General features: G+C 39.7%; 1 long non-coding RNA gene across 1 annotated transcript; it reads left to right on the forward strand.

The window, feature by feature from the left end:
* Window positions 1–9,840: 9,840 nt before the first annotated feature.
* Window positions 9,841–14,719, forward strand: LOC145717370 (uncharacterized). The gene is made up of 2 exons (XR_014140547.1): window positions 9,841–12,475; window positions 12,535–14,719. It is a non-coding gene; the product is annotated as an uncharacterized LOC145717370 (long non-coding RNA).
* Window positions 14,720–15,966: the final 1,247 nt, after the last annotated feature.

Here is a 15,966-nt window from a genome sequence, read left to right on the forward strand (position 1 = left end):
TGCAATCCCCATCAAAATACCATCCACTTTTTTCAAAGAAATGGAACAAATCATCCTAAAATTTGTATGGTGTAAAATCTTTTTAAGAGTGGCTTCCTCTTAGGGCAGAGGCCCCTTGTCCCTGCCTGCCTTTCTTCCAACTACCCTTCATCATTAGCTTGGGAAGTTTTCTAGATATTTGAGGAAACTAGAAAGATCCAGGATTCAGTTCAGTTTATAAGTATATAACAAAACTTGAGACAGTTAACCTCAAAACCTCAGAATCTAATATAGACAAAGGTGAAAACATAATATTTTTCTCTACAATTGCCCCCATTTTTTACTAAAGATAGTAAAACTAATTTATTTGCATTGAACTTGGCTTGATTAGTTAGGTAAGTGCAGCAAGAACAGTGATTGATCATATAAGCTCTTTTTAAGACTGTTTTGCTGGAACCTTTCATAAGGAATCTCACATTGAACTTTTCTTAAAAGCCTCTGAGGCCAGGAAGCCAAGCCAAGGACTGGCCATCAGATTCTAGTTGGTAAGATTGCTGGAAACCCTGTAAGCAAGGTGCTGGGCTGATTTTCCCAAGAGGCTTTATTGACTTCATAAAGTTAACCTTAGTGCCTTAAAGCTGTCTGGTCATATCTGAGTCTATGTACATCTCCCTCAAATATGACATTCCAGTCAAAGCCTTGGTAATAGAGCCAGTGTTTAGGACAGATTCTTACTGAATTTATGCATATTAACTAATTATATTGCCATTAAAAGAACACTCAGGGATTTCTGAATTCTGGGGGGATCAGATAGGGAGAAAAGTAAATGTTTCATCTTTGTTTACATAGGTATTCTTTACCAAATTGCTGTAAGCCCTAGATAACTTAAAGAGAAAGGGTTTCCTGGAGTGCCTGGGTGACTCCCTTGGTTAAGCGTCTGCCTTTGGCTCAGGTCATGATCTCAGGGTCCTATGATCCCTGCTCAGCAGGGAGTCTGCTTCTCCCTCTCCCTCTGCCCTGTCCGGCTCATGCTCGCTCTCTCTCAAATAAATAAAATCTTTAAAAAAAGAGAGAGAGGGAGAGAAGTTTTCCTTACATTTAGGAAAATAAAACATTAAGGAATCAGCAATGTTTCAGACAAAAAGTCATCAAAAATTATAATCATCCTCAGTTTATTCACTCTCATGTTATTAACTCTTGTTCTGCTTGTATCCAGTTTTTTCTTTTTGTTTTTTTAAAGATTTTATTTATCTATTTATTTGGGAGAGACAGAGACAGAGAGAGCACAGGAGCTGGGAGAGGAACAGAAGGGGAGGGAGAGTGAGGGGGAAAGAATCTCAAGCAGACCCTCTGAGTACAGAGCCCGATGCAGGGCTTGATCCCAGGACCCTGAGATCATGACCTGAGTTGAAACCAAGAGTTGGATGCTTAACCGACTGAACCACCCAGGTGCCCCTGAATCTAGTTTTTGCTATTACTTTGGAAATACCCAGTTCAGTTATATGATCTTAATGTTAATCAGAAACATGTGTTTGCCAGAGTCCTTTCTATGAATCTCCTTGAGGATGAAGCACTATTGCAGGGACACTTTTGCAAAAGCACCTGAATAATACAATAACTCTCTATAAATGACAAAGATTTAAAATGCCCATTGTTAAAGTTCTGTTGAGAGTTCATTATAAGGGAATTGACAAGGAAATTTGGTTATTTCTCTAACATGCAATGTTTTAAAATAATAACTAGAATTATGACTGATAACATTATACCAGGACATATCAGATTTCTAGGAATTTCATACAATTTCTAGAACACTTATATACCTATACAAATACAACATAAAGAAGGCTTAGTATTACTTCTTATTTGATAGTGCTTCCTATGTAATTTAACATATCAAAAAGCCTAATCAGTATAAAATTTCCTTTTTTATAAGGAGACAGAACAAATCTTTTAAGATGTTCCAGGGATCCTCCAAAAAAATTGCAGTTAGTTTGAAGTCAAAAAAACTTCATTTAGAATTTGATTTTGGAAAGTTTCGTCAAAAATACCAAAAGGCTTCAGAAATACCTAGTCAAATAGGATTATAGGTCACTATAAAATATACTTAGTTATCTATTTAACCATAGCAACAATTTAAAACTTTGCAGACAAATACAGAAATTTTAATAGTTGTAAAAAAACCAAACCAAACCAAACCAAACAAACAAACAAACAAAACCCACTTGCTCTTTTAATAGAGAAGATTCATCTTTCTTAAGTAATCAGAAGACCTGATAAAGACAACATAGGAAATTACATTGGCAAGACACAAAATCTTTGTTTTCTAGGCAGATTGCTTAAAATGTAAGGAAAAACCTTTTATAATCTCCTATCAAAAGCAGACCAAGTGTAAGAAAACATTTTCTTTTTAGCAGATGAATGAAAATTAAGCTTCTGTTTGGCATAAGTATATTATTGACTTTAAAGCTCAATTTTATAACTCTCATAATAAATTCATTTGATTTTAGCCAGATTGACCAAATAAGGTAAGATTCTCTCTCTCTTCCCAACTTTTGATTTATTTGTTTTTTAATCTCTTCTTTACCATTCTGAAGTAACCAGTTTCACTTTAGGACAAAATTACTTCCTTTTCCCTCAAAAAGAAAATGCATCTCTACTCCTCATAACTTCTTTTATCCTACTTTTCATATATACAAAGATGTTTCCCTTATCATTTCTAGTAGCTTTAATTACATATATTAGAATTTTTAACCTTTAAAAATCTTAATTTTTAGTGAAAATAAAGAAGTAAACAATTATGAACTGTCTTTAACATTAGCATTCTGTGGCTTGGCAAATTTATAAATATATTTTATAATTTCTAAAAAACATGCTTTCTCATAGTGGATTTTTCAGTGTGGCACAAAACATGCTTATTAATAGACCCAAGTATCTTTCAGTTTCTCTGTAAAAGGAAGCCAAAAGTGGATAAACCTATGTTCAGTAATTAATGTTTTTTATTTAATGTATTTTATCTTATTTGGAAATGATCTAGAAATCCATTGACTATCCATCATTTAATTTAACTTAGCAAAATTTTAAGGTTTTGGGTTACCAAAAAGATTTGGGGAAACTATTTTAAGAGTTCACCTAAAAACTTTTTCTCCTACTTACATCTATTTAATTTACTTGTTCTTAAAAATTATGTTTAGATGACCTACAAAAACTTCATGACAGTAAACAAAGTCAACCATCACCCCAAGCTATTTTTCTTGGTGACAAATTTTGTAAGAGATAACATGAACTTATTTGATTAATAAACCCATGTAGAATAAAAGTATTATATTTAATGCTGATAACCCTAAAGATATGCCTGTTTTAATTAAACCAACATTTTATTCTATTTTATTTTATTTTTTAAAAGATTTTATTTATTTTTTTGACAGAGAGAGGCACAGCGAGAGAGGGAACACAAGCGGGGGAGTGGGAGAGGGAGAAGCAGGCTTCCCGCCGAGCAGGGAGCCCGATGCGGGGCTCGATCCCAGGACCCTGAGATCATGACCTGAGCCGAAGGCAGATGCCTAATGACTGAGCCACCCAGGCGTCCCTAAACTAACATTTTAAACTCGCTCTAATACAGAATATTTTCCTTGAAATTTATTTGGGTTAATTTTTATTATATTTTTGAGAATTTAATTTATATAAGAGCTTAATTTTCTTTAAACCAATTATATAGAGCTCTTTTACAAGTTAATTTTGGCAATACCATTCCGAGGTAGGAAATACCATGCATTTATGACATATAAATATATACACACTCAGGAACATACAGGCTGACACAAACAGAGACCACATAGATTCCATTCTAAAATTTTAACCATGAGGTGAATATTTGTGAAGACTTTTAAGTTTTTTTTAATTCACCTAAGTTTCAAATAATTTTCCCCATTTTGTTTTTCCTTTGTTAATAAATATCTCCCTTAAGTTGGTGGGGTTTTTTTTTAAGTTGATTTTTTTTTTTTAAGATTTTATTTATTCATTTGAGCGAGAACAAGCAGGCGGAGGGGGAGAGGGAGAGGGAGAAACAGACTCACTGCTGAGCAGGGAACCCTATGCGGGGCTCGATCTCAGAACCCTGGGAGCATGACCTGAGCCAAAGGCAGACGTTTAATGGCTGAGCCACCCAGGCGCCCCAGGAGACTTTTTCATTAATTTTAATTTTAGTTCATATTTAATAGTTGTCTCTTTAAGGTAAAACATAGCAGTTTGCAAGAAAATCTTTTTTTTTTTTTTTTTTTTTTTTTTTTAAAGATTTTATTTATTTATTTGAGAGAGAGAGAACACATGAGAGGGGATAGGGTCAGAGGACAAAGCAGACTCCCTGCCGAGCAGGGAGCCTGACGCGGGACTCGATCCAGGGACTCCAGGATCATGACCTGAGCCGAAGGCAGTCGCTTAACCAACTGAGCCACCCAGGCGCCCTGCAAGAAAATCTTTCAGAGTTCTGCCAACTCTAGGAGGGCCCTTTGAAGGTAAATATGGGGGTGTCTATAAGGCCTTTATCCTATTGGACATTTTTTTTTTTTTTTACAGTCATATAGTCATTTTCAAAGCAGAAAAACAATTCAGAGTACCCAAGTAAGGGAGGATAGAAGGGAGCAGTAGGAGTAACATAGTCTTATAGTCTTGTTTTATATATATATTTATATATTTAATTTTTCATTAGCCTTTGCAATGAAACTTACAATGAAGCTATTGTGGAATTTTTAAACCTTTTGGAGTTTTCTGCGTGCCAATTAAAATAGGTATCCCATTCTGTTGGTTTGATTTGGGAATCTTTGTTTTAAAGTGCACTTCTTAAATGATCTTGTCTAATTGGAATGTTCCTCATTATGACCATTGTAACTCTAGGTTCTTTTTAATAATATTTTGCCATCTTGTACGTATCTACAGCTTTTGGGACCACAATCCTTAAATATAAAATAAACATTTGTGCTGGAAGATAGTGTGTTTGACTCTTTAGAAATTAAAGATCCCATTGACAGAGAGAGACAGCGAGAGAGGGAACACAAGCAGGGGGAGTGGGAGAGGGAGAAGCAGGTTTCCCGCCGAGCAGGGAGCCCGATGCGGGGCTTGATCCCAGGACCTTGAGATCACGAGCGGAGCCGAAGGCAGAGGCCTAACGACTGAGCCACCCAGTTGCCCCAAAGATCCCATCTTTTTAGATAGCCTTTTGGGTCTCTTGGAACCATATTAATACTAAGAGGGATGTGCTGTGAGATTGGGGATTATGTGGTATTTTATAATGTACCTTGTTGCACGGAAATTTTCTTGAGGTTGGCAGGTGACCGAGTGTCAGTCTAACTCATTTTATGATCAACTTATCCTAACACGGGAGTCTTTGAATTAGGTGGTGAGTGCTCTAACAGCTTTTAAATGCTCAATCCATGCCCACCAATTTTGTGGCAGCTTCTGAGATTCCCATTAGCAATAACCTTTAACTATACAAAATGAGGCAAACAAATATGTGCACCTTAATCTACCAGCATTAACCAATGAGCTAGAGACTGGGAAAAAGACTGAAACAGCAGACCCCAAAGGATGGGGACTGCAGACTGATTCCCAACAAATGGAGAACTGCAGCTGCCACCAGCCGTTCCCAGCATAGAATCCAGGGAAGGATGCCAAGGGGTGCAGTTTAGATGTTACTGTGCACACCTCCAGCATTTCCTATTGTGGACCTTGGACTGGGGAAAGGATTGAACCTGCAGACAAATGGGAAATAGCAATGAACGGGGACTGCAGACAGGGGGCTCCACATACATAAGGAACTGTGAATTCCTTATGTATGTTCTACTAAAGTTCTCATGTGGATCTTGGGACAGAATCAGGGGCTGCTAACAGTTCTCATGTGGATCTTGGGACAGAATCAGGGGCTAGGAAGTTACACCAATTGGGAATTGTAGACTGAAAAGCCAGTTAGATCAGTGCTCGATGCATAGAGCGTGAGCTCAGAATCAAGAGGAAATTACCCATGGCCTTCAGACGTGGCAAGAAAGACAACTCAAAAAGTTCACAGCACACCTGTGTTTCTCATTGTCCCCCAAACCACTGGAAATGTCCTTTGGTCCTGCTGCTCCCACCAAATCTGTTAAAAAGCAAAATTAAAAAAAAAAAAGGCAAAATTCAACTGAGTAAATTTGAAGGTCCAATTGGCTTTATTAAATGATTCATAAATCAGGCAGCATCCCATCTAGCAAGTAACAAGGAGCTCTTAGAAGCTGTACAAAACAGAAGGTCTTTGTTTTTTGTTTTTTTTTTTAAAGATTTTATTTATTTATTTGACAGAGAGACAGAGAGGGAACACAAGCAGGGGAAGTGAGAGAGGGAGAAGCTGGCGCAGGGCTCAATCCCAGGACACTGGGATCATGACCTGAGCCAAAGACAGACGCTCAACAAATGAACCACCCAGGTGCCCAAACAGAAGGTTTTCATAGAGTGGATTGCTTCAGGCAAGATCACCTTTCTTGGAGGGACTGGCAGGTATCTATCATGCAATTTACCTCACTAACATTGATCAGGAAATTCTAAATTGATTAAAGGTCATGTTCCTGAGAGAGGTTGAAACTGCAGTTAAAATCTCATTTTGCTATCCTGGGGGAAAGTGACTTCATTTGTGACCTGTTTTTTTTTTTAAACAATGGAGAAGAAATATTTTAAGGCAATATGAAAGGAAATAAACCACTAATGTTAGAAACGGACATTTGTTAGCAACAGTACAGTAATAATGATGTTTTGTCAAATATCATATTTGCCACTTACTATAAACTTTATTAATAATTTATTTGATTTATAATGGGTCAGCAGATGGTAAACTAGTTTAAAATCTACAAGTGTAGGGGCATCTGGGTGGCTCAGTCGGCTGAGCGTCTGACTCCGGCTCAGGTCATGATCTCGGGGTGCTGGGATTGAGCCCCACATTAGGCTCCCTGCTCAGCGGGGAGTCTGCTTCTCCCTCTCCCTCTGCCCCTCCCCACCGTTTGTGCTCTCTCTCTCAAATAAATAAATAAAATCTTTAAAAAAAAATCTACAAGTATAAAATGATCTGGGAAAAGAAAATCAGTTAAGATATCTGTGCTAAAGCATCATCATTTAATGTGGTGTTCAATAAAATAATTAGGAGTTTGGTCTTGAAAAAAATTTTACTTATTTAAAACAATATACGCAAACAATGAAAAGAAATCCAATAGATTATTGGATTACATATAGCAAAGTTCTGGTTTACATAGTTTTTAAAACTCTAGGATTTGGACTTGAAACACGTTGAAGGTTTGGGCAAGCAGATGCTTTATATATCCTGAGATATTTCTGTCATCAAGTGTTTCTTTCACATCTGTCCTTTCATTTCCATTCTTAATACTATACTATTTCAGGGCGCCTGGGTGGCTCAGTTGGTTAAGCGACTGCCTTCAGCTCAGGTCATGATCCTGGAGTCCCGGAATCGAGTCCCACATTGGTCTCCCTGCTCAGCAGGGAGTCTGCTTCTCCCTCTGATCCTCCCCCCTCTCATGCTCTCTCTCTCTATCTCATTCTCTCTAATAAATAAATAAAATCTTAAAAAAAATACTATACTATTTCAGCACTTTATGTTGTCTCCCACAGTCTCTAGTAATAATCTTTTAATTGGTCTCTCTTTCTTGGAGCTTCCCTTTTTCCTACTTATTTGTATAGAATTCTGGATTAATCTTTTTTTTAATATCTTTTTTTTTAAAGATTTTATTTGTCAGAGAGAGAGAGACAGGCAGAGGGAGAAGCAGGCTCCCCGCTGAGCAAGGAGCTCGATGCAGGACTCTATCTCAGGACCCTAGGATCATGACCTGAGCTGAAGGCAGATGCTTAACCGACTGAGCCACCCAGGTGTCCCTGGATTAATCTTAATATAGTTTTCTTCAATTGTTCTTCATAACCTTTTGAATGAAATCCAAGTTTCTCAGCTAAGCATTCAAAATCCACTGTGAATTTTAGCTTCACTCCCTGTCTGACCTGAAACTCATGTCTCCTGCAGACTCAGAGGCAAGGGAGTAAAAACAATGGACTCCCCCTCACAAAAATAAACAACATTCTTCTAGCTCAACCCTATCCCCACTACTGCAAAGGCCCCTGTTATTTCTGAGGTTCTTTTCCTCTTGTTTGGCTCTCTTGTTTTTCACTAGGGCTATCTGCTGAGGTCTCCTCATCCTCATGAATGCCTTTGTAAGAATAATAACACTAAAGATTGATCATTTCACAATGTATACAAATACCAAATTATTATGTTGCACACCTAAAACTAATATAATGTTATATGTCAATTATACCTCGCTTCAATGAAAGAAAGAAAGAAAGAAAGAAAGAAAGAAAGAAAGAAAGAGAAAGAAAAAGAAGAACTTAGGAAGAAAGGAAGGAAGAAAGAAAGAAAAAGAAAGAAAGAAAGACTAAAGATTACCATGAACCAGGGGCGCCTGGGTGGCTCAGTCATTGAGACAGACAGTCGCTGTCTCTCTCTCTCTCTCAAATAAATAAATAAAATCTTAAAAAAAAAAAAAGATTACCATGAACCAGACATTGGATTACACTGTTCACATATGTTACATGAGCAAATCCTCATAAATCCCTGTGGAGTAGGTACCAGTAGGAAGTAGTAAATGACAGTGACAGGATAAAGCCCTGAAAGGCCAACTCCAGAATCCAAGATCTCAACCATCACACTTTGAGGACACCTTCTTATGTCACCATACACCATTAAGGATGAGGAAGTCTACGGATACCTTGACTCTGAGCTGCTTTCTTTTGCTTCCTCCTTTTGCTGCTCTCCCTACTTAAAAGTCATTGGTACTGATGTTAGCAGAACCTCGGGCCTGAACCTGCACCATTCAAGTCATTGGTGAGCTGGGAGCTTTGATGTGTCAAAGCTTCACTCTGCCTCTGGAGCCTTCCTAGTGTCATAGCCCTGTGGGTTCCTACCCAGGTAGGCGGAATACATTCTCATCCTTTGAGCTACACTGTGATACCAGGACACCCATAACTGTACCTCTGACCATCTTATCTCCCCCAGATTATTTCAGAGATTTTAGTGAACATAGATCTTCCACTTTTAACTTTGGACTCCCTCTCTCCAAATGGCACTTAAATGTGGGTTCAGGGGCTGGGCTGGAAGATCTAATGTGAACAGTGGCCCCTAGTACAAACTCAAAATCACTCCCTCACTCACTAAAGAACTGGAAAGGGAGGGAGAAGTGTTTTTCATTGAATACCTCTTTGAACTGTTAGAATACATGCTCTCCTTTTTCAATTAACAAAATCTAGTTAAAAATAAGCAGTTATAGGGGCGCCAGTCATTAAGCGTCTGCCTTCGGTTCAGGTCATGATCCCAGGGTCCTGGGATCGAGCCCCGCATCGGGCTCTCTGCTCTGCAGGAAGCCTACTTCTCCCTCTCCCACTCCCCCTGCTTGTGTTCCCTCTCTCGCTGTGTCTCTTTTTGTCAAATAAATAATAAAATCTTTAAAAAAAAAAGTTATAAAAAATATAAGTCCCTCTTGTAACCGAACTAACGTGAGTTCTCTCCTTGATGAGTGAGAGAAACACCAGGTGAGTTGTCACACAAAGGAAGCTTTATTTGCAGCAAATAAAGAGATCACAGAGAATAACTTCTAAAGCTATGACCCCCTGAGCAACGGTGAATGGGTTTCTTTTATTTAGGGTTAAGATGAATATTTAGATAGGGGAGTCTTGTCACCATATGTAGAGGTGGGCATGAGGTGACACATACACCTTAAGGAAACATACCTATGCATACATTGTATGTTATGTAAATGAGGCTTTGCTCCTCCTTGGGTGGAGATTTTAGTATTATAGTGAGGTAAAGGTAACTGTCATCACTTCATGGGTCACTCTGTGGTCCATCTATGCAGGCAGGAGTTGAAAATGGTCTGGGTGGACTGAGCTTTCTAGAACTCTTTGGGCAGTTGTTATTGCTTGAGGGGTAGTTTCGGTTTCCATCAAGGGATGCTATGCCCCTCAGGTCTTTTGCCTGAGTTAAGAGATAAGCTGGAAAGAAGAGCTTAAGGAAAAATGTGGGACAAAGGTCAGTAGGTATAAGCAAGTAAGTGGTAAAGGTCAGGTCTTGGGGTCTAGCTGGTGACACCCTCTCAAGACTAGGACCTCACGATGTGGTTATTAGGCAGAGTTTATGTAATTTTTTTTCCGGGAGGCTGCTCAGTTTCTCATATAAACAGATTGCTGGCAGGTCCCAACTCAAAGACTCCTGAGCTGTGTTTAGACCAGGGTTGAACCCCACTTTATTCCTTCCTTCCTTCCGTTTCCATGTGAACCTTCTGGAATCTACCAAATGGAAACACACCCCAAACCAGCCCTGTACTTTATTGCAATGCCTTTTTTCCATGACCCTTCCTTCACCTAAACCTTCTTGCCTTTTCCACCTCCTAAAATCCTATCTTTTTTTTTTTTTTTTTAGATTTTATTTATTTATTTGACAGAGAGAGAGATAGCGAGAGCAGGAACACAAGCGGGGGGGTGGGAGAGGGAGAAGCAGGCCTCCCGCCGAGCAGGGAGCCGGATGTGGGACTCGATCCCAGGACCCTGGGATCATGACCTGAGCTGAAGGCAGACGCTTAATGACTGAGCCACCCAGGCGCCCCTAAAATCCTATCTTTTAATGGTCAGGTCCAAGATTCCTCTTTCAGGAATTCTTCACTGAGCACCCTAGAAATGAGCTTTCTCTCCCTGCTCTAAACTCCTAAGTGCTTTAAGTCATTCTCCTGACACTCATAATGGACATTTGTTTTGTCTGCCCAGCATCCCTTTCCACTATCTCCAGTAACAGGATCTCCTCTACTTCTTTTCATTTCCATTCCAAACATGTAATGCTGGTGTAGACACCAATCACAGTAGCCCATTACACTGGACAAGGAGTAGCATGTACTCAACATTGCTGATTGTAACACCCTACTGCTTTGACCTTAAAGATTGGTGGGAGATGGGGACATATGACCAAAGCAGACCAACCAGTCTTTCCCTGGATCTGCATTTATTGAAGTGAGGAAAAAGAAGTTCTCTCCTCTTTCTGGGTCAGAAAACTTACATGGTGTTAAGAGGTGCCGTGATGCATGTGTGTGCATGTGTGTGTGTGAGAGAGAACCCAACGGTTTTGAGTCCCTCAATCTACTGCATCCCTCTAGTTGTATGAGCAAATAAATTCCCTTTATTGCTTAAGCCATTGTGAATTTGTTGCTGCTACTTGCAACAGAATGAGTATGGACTATAAAAAAGCCTGCTTCTATAATTAATAAAATTTTAAAATTTGGGACATCTTTTTCTTACCTACTAGATTACAGGCTCCTGCCAGCAAAGACTACACATTTTTCATATTTGTATCTCTCCAGACCTAGCACAATGCAATCATTTGCATAATATAAACCCAAAAACATGCTCTATGAATGAATAACTCACTTTGTATGCTATGCCTCAGTTGACAAGCTAAGATTGAACTGTTTATTTCATCTTGGACACTTTGTCTCTATATACATTTAGCTGCTACCAAGTATACACTGATGTTTTGTTTTATGGTCTGAATGACAAGACTATACTACTTAGGGTTCTGTGGCCAAATAAGGAAAAAAGAAATTTATTAGAAAGATGTGGGATGGCTTATATATTCATGGGAAAAGCTGCACATCCAGGCTTTTGATGTTCTGAAGAGAGTGGCTAAGGCTGGATCATGAGCCCACTTCTGGTCTCTGGGGGCAAGTCCAGGCAAGTCCACCTTAGGCATGTACTTTAATTAGATACAATTTGAAGTACTTTCTATGAACTGCGAATTACGAAGAATAAAAAAAAGAGTATAATATGTTGTTCCTGCCTGCTCTCAGGAATAGGGAAACAAGACTTATACATGCAAAAACAAATATAATGAACAAATTAAGACAGCATAATGTTAGCACTGAATTAAAGGTACAGGACGTAGATGCTATGGTGGTAAGGACTGACTTCTTGAAGACTCACGGCCATTTACCAAATGTGCCAAGCATTTTCAGGCCTCTTAATCTGAAACACCCCTCCTTCTATCAAAATTCCACATATCCTGCCAGATTCAAGGATCACTTCCTCATAAAGTCTTCCCAGCTGGCCCCCGCCAAAAATTCTGCCCTTCCACAGAACTTTCTTTGTGCCTCTGTAGTATAGCATTTGTCTCAGTCTCCTTTATTTCTTACCTGTCTTTCCCACCACCCCTCAAGAACAGGGACTGTGTATCTTTCAATTATTATTTTTTCTTTTTTGTGCTGCGATGGTTAATTTTATGTGTCAGTTGGCTAGGCTATAGTACCCAGTTGTTTGTTCAAACACTAGTGTAGATATTCCTGTGAAGGCATTTTTTAGATGTGATTAGTGTTTATTTTTAGTAGACTTTAAATCTGATTACTCTCTATAATGTATGTGGGCCTCATCTAATGAATTGAAGGTCTTAAGAGCAAAGACTGAAGTTTATAATGTATGTGGGCCTCATCTAATGAATTGAAGGTCTTAAGAGCAAAGACTGAAGTTTCTTTCTTTTTTTTTTTTTCTTATTCTTTTTAAGTAGCCCCTATACCCAACATGAAACTTGAACTCATGACCCTGAGATATAGAGTTGCATGCTGTACCAACTGAGCCAGCCAGGTGCCCCAAGACTGAGGTTTCTTGAAGAAGGAATTCTCCTCAAGACTACAACCCTGTCTGAGTTTCCAACTTTTAGAATTTGGACTCAAGGCTGCAACATCAACTCTTACCTGAATTGCCAGCCTGCCAACCTGCCCTATAAATTTCAAATTTGTGAGCCCTCACAGTTACATGAGCCAAATCATTAAAATCAATCTCTCTCCCCCTTTCCTTCTCTGCTTCTTTCATTCTTTCCTCCTCTCTCCATCCCCATCTTTTTCTCTCCTCTGTCCCTCTGTCCCTCTCCCTCTCTGTGAGTTTTGCATTTCCTCACATATTTAATGAGGGCCTACTATATATGGGGCTGTTTTAGGCCCTGGGGAAACAGCAGTGCACAAAACAGACAAAAATTCCTCATGAATAAGCAATCATGAGCTTACATACTAGAGACAGAGGCAAATCATAAAGAAATACATACAATACATAGTATATACAATGGTGGTATATCTGTTAATAAAAACAAGGCAGGAGAGGGGGAACAGAGTACCACAAGTGGAGGCAGTGTGTTTTAGTATTAAATAGGTCAAGAAGGCTTTATTGAGAAGGTATCATTTGAATAAAGACAGGAAGTGAGAGATCAAGCCATGTAGGTGGATATTTGGAGGGGGTGGGACAATGCTCCATGCAGAGAGAATAGCAAATATCAAGACCCTCCTCACCCAAAATCATGACCACTGCCACCGGGCAACCTGCATCCAATGGTTGGTTGATGTGAATAAATAAAGTTTTGCCTTCCTTCTTCAAGGCAGAGAGCCCTTAGGGGACACTCTATAGAGTCAGCTGAAGTCTCTCTTGCAACGGCTTCATAGTTCAACCTCTCCCCCTTCACAAGCCTGCTTCTTCACCTCTTATAGGTGTTGTTCTCTAGATAGAGTTGCTAGATTTAGCAAATGTAAGCACAGAACGCCCAGTTAAATTTGAATTTGAGATAAGCAAGAATAATTTTTAATATAAGCTTGTCCCAAATATTGCATTATTTGTCATTTATCTGAAATTCAAACTTAACTGAGCATCCTGTATTTTATCTGGCAACCCTAACCCTATAGCACTCCCAAATAAAATGCTTGCATGTAAATCTGAGTCTCGAGTCTGATTCCCAGAGAACCCAATTTATGAAACTAAAATAGGATTTTGAAGCTGCTTCACCCAATAGCCAGTTTACAATGCAGACCTGATCACTGGTGTAGGTGTTGACCCTTGGCAAATGGTTGTGGTGTAATTGTTAAAACTCCGTCAGTAGGAGAGCGGGGGTAGAAGACTGGCGGGAAGGGATGCAATGGAGAGTCATGTGAGGGCTTCAAGGGACATAATTATATAAGAACTTTGGAATTGGATGGCCATTTCTTCTAGCTATTAATGCTTTAAAGAAAGACAGTGAAAGGCTGAGGTCATTAATCACCTATATAAGGTGAAGTGTGAAACCAGAGACCCTCCTTGGCAGCATACAAAGAGACTCTCATTGCCTATAGCTGGAGGGCGGGAAAGGCTGAGGTACAAGAGCAGGACTTAATTATTATTTTAGAAGTAGCAGAGTTCCGGGGCGCCTGGGTGGCTCAGTTGGTTAAGCGACTGCCTTCGGCTCAGGTCATGATCCTGGAGTCCCGGGATCAAGTCCCGCATCGGGCTCCCTGCTTGGCGGGGAGTCTGCTTCTCCCTCTGACCCTCCTCCCTCTCATGCTCTCTGTCTCTCATTCTCTCTCTCTCAAATAAATAAATAAAATCTTTAAAAAAAAAAAAAAAGTAGCAGAGTTCCAAAGAAAACTGGATTCTCTGTCATGTTGGATCTGCTATACAAAAGTCAGGGCAAGGGCGCCTGCGTGGCTCAGTCATTAAGCGTCTGCCTTCAGCTCAGGTCATGATCCCAGGGTCCTGGGATCGAGTCCCACATCGGGCTCCCTGCTCAGCAGGAGGCCTGTTTCTCCCTCTCCCACTCCCCCTGCTTGTGTTCCTGCTCTCGCTGTCTCTCTCTCTGTCAAATAAATAATAAAATCTTAAAAAAAAAAAAAAAGTCAGGGCAAGGAGTGTCAAGGATTGGCAAGGAGTGGGACCCTGAGATTTGGGATGAGGACCTCTGGATCAATGAACTCAAAATCCTTTAGATCAATGCACTAAAAATTCCTCTGAATCCTCTGAGCCTACAGAAGTAGCTCATTTCTCTCCATTAAAGGATAGCACTCTCCCCTTTCTTGAAGATTCTTGGGGATTCTCTCTTGCGGGACAATTCATACCCTCCATAAGATCTATTCCTATTTCTTCTCCTGGCAAAAAACCAATGACTAGAATCAAGTCAACAAAATTCAGCAGGGAAGTACTAGGCCTGCTGAGGGAGAAAAGGGCTATACATCAAAAGAGCTGCAGGGCGCCTGGGTGGCTCAGTTGGTTAAGCGACTGCCTTCAGTTCAGGTCATGATCCAGGAGTCCCGGGATCCCACATTGGGCTCCCCGCTCAGTGTGGAGTCTGCTTCTTCCTCTGAGTCTCTCCACTCTCACGCTTTCTCTCTCTCAAATAAATAAAATCTTAAAAAAAAAAAAGCTGCAGAGCCTAGCTAACATATACCCTTAAGAGCCAGGAGAGCATGTAAGTCATTGATTGAGTTCCCTGGGTAACAGACTTTGAGATTGCTGGATCAAAGATCATTAAATAAAATTGGGTAACAGTTTTCCATATGGGACCAATATCCCATGATACAAAATTTAACACTTGTTAGAGATCTTTGGAAATGGTTCTATTAAGTTGCTTGGTTGCCTCTTCGAAGCCTGAAGAGTGACGGTCCACTCTAAGTGAAGTGGAAATGTTAGAACTATCATGGCAAATAATGGAGGAAGGGATCAAAAAGCTAAGAGAAATGGGCATGTTAAAGTGGATATTCTATATAATGCCAGAAAACATGAATATACTTGAGAGTTAGCAGAACCCCTATATTGCTGTCAGGGACTAGGATTTTACTTTTCTTACAAGCTAATAAATCATCCTGTTATTGTTTCATGGATGCTGGTAGTATATGAGACTCCTGAGTCAGAAACAAAGGACTTTATTACAGCACAACAAGCAAGCAGCATGAGTAGCATATTTACGTTAGTTCCCCTTGCCCCTCAATTCCCAAGGGCCAATGTGGAGGGTCCAGATGGATACCTGTATGCAGTGGGTTGTGTTGTAGGAGATTACTGAGTTTGAGGAATCTACCATTTTTAAAATAAGCAGTATGTAATCCTGTTCTTTGTCCTGGTGGGAGATATTAGCTCATGTCTCAAAGT

This window comes from Leptonychotes weddellii, chromosome 15 (genome assembly GCF_054177405.1).
Source record: "Leptonychotes weddellii isolate Sample4059 chromosome 15, ASM5417740v2, whole genome shotgun sequence".
Lineage (NCBI taxonomy): Eukaryota > Metazoa > Chordata > Mammalia > Carnivora > Phocidae > Leptonychotes > Leptonychotes weddellii.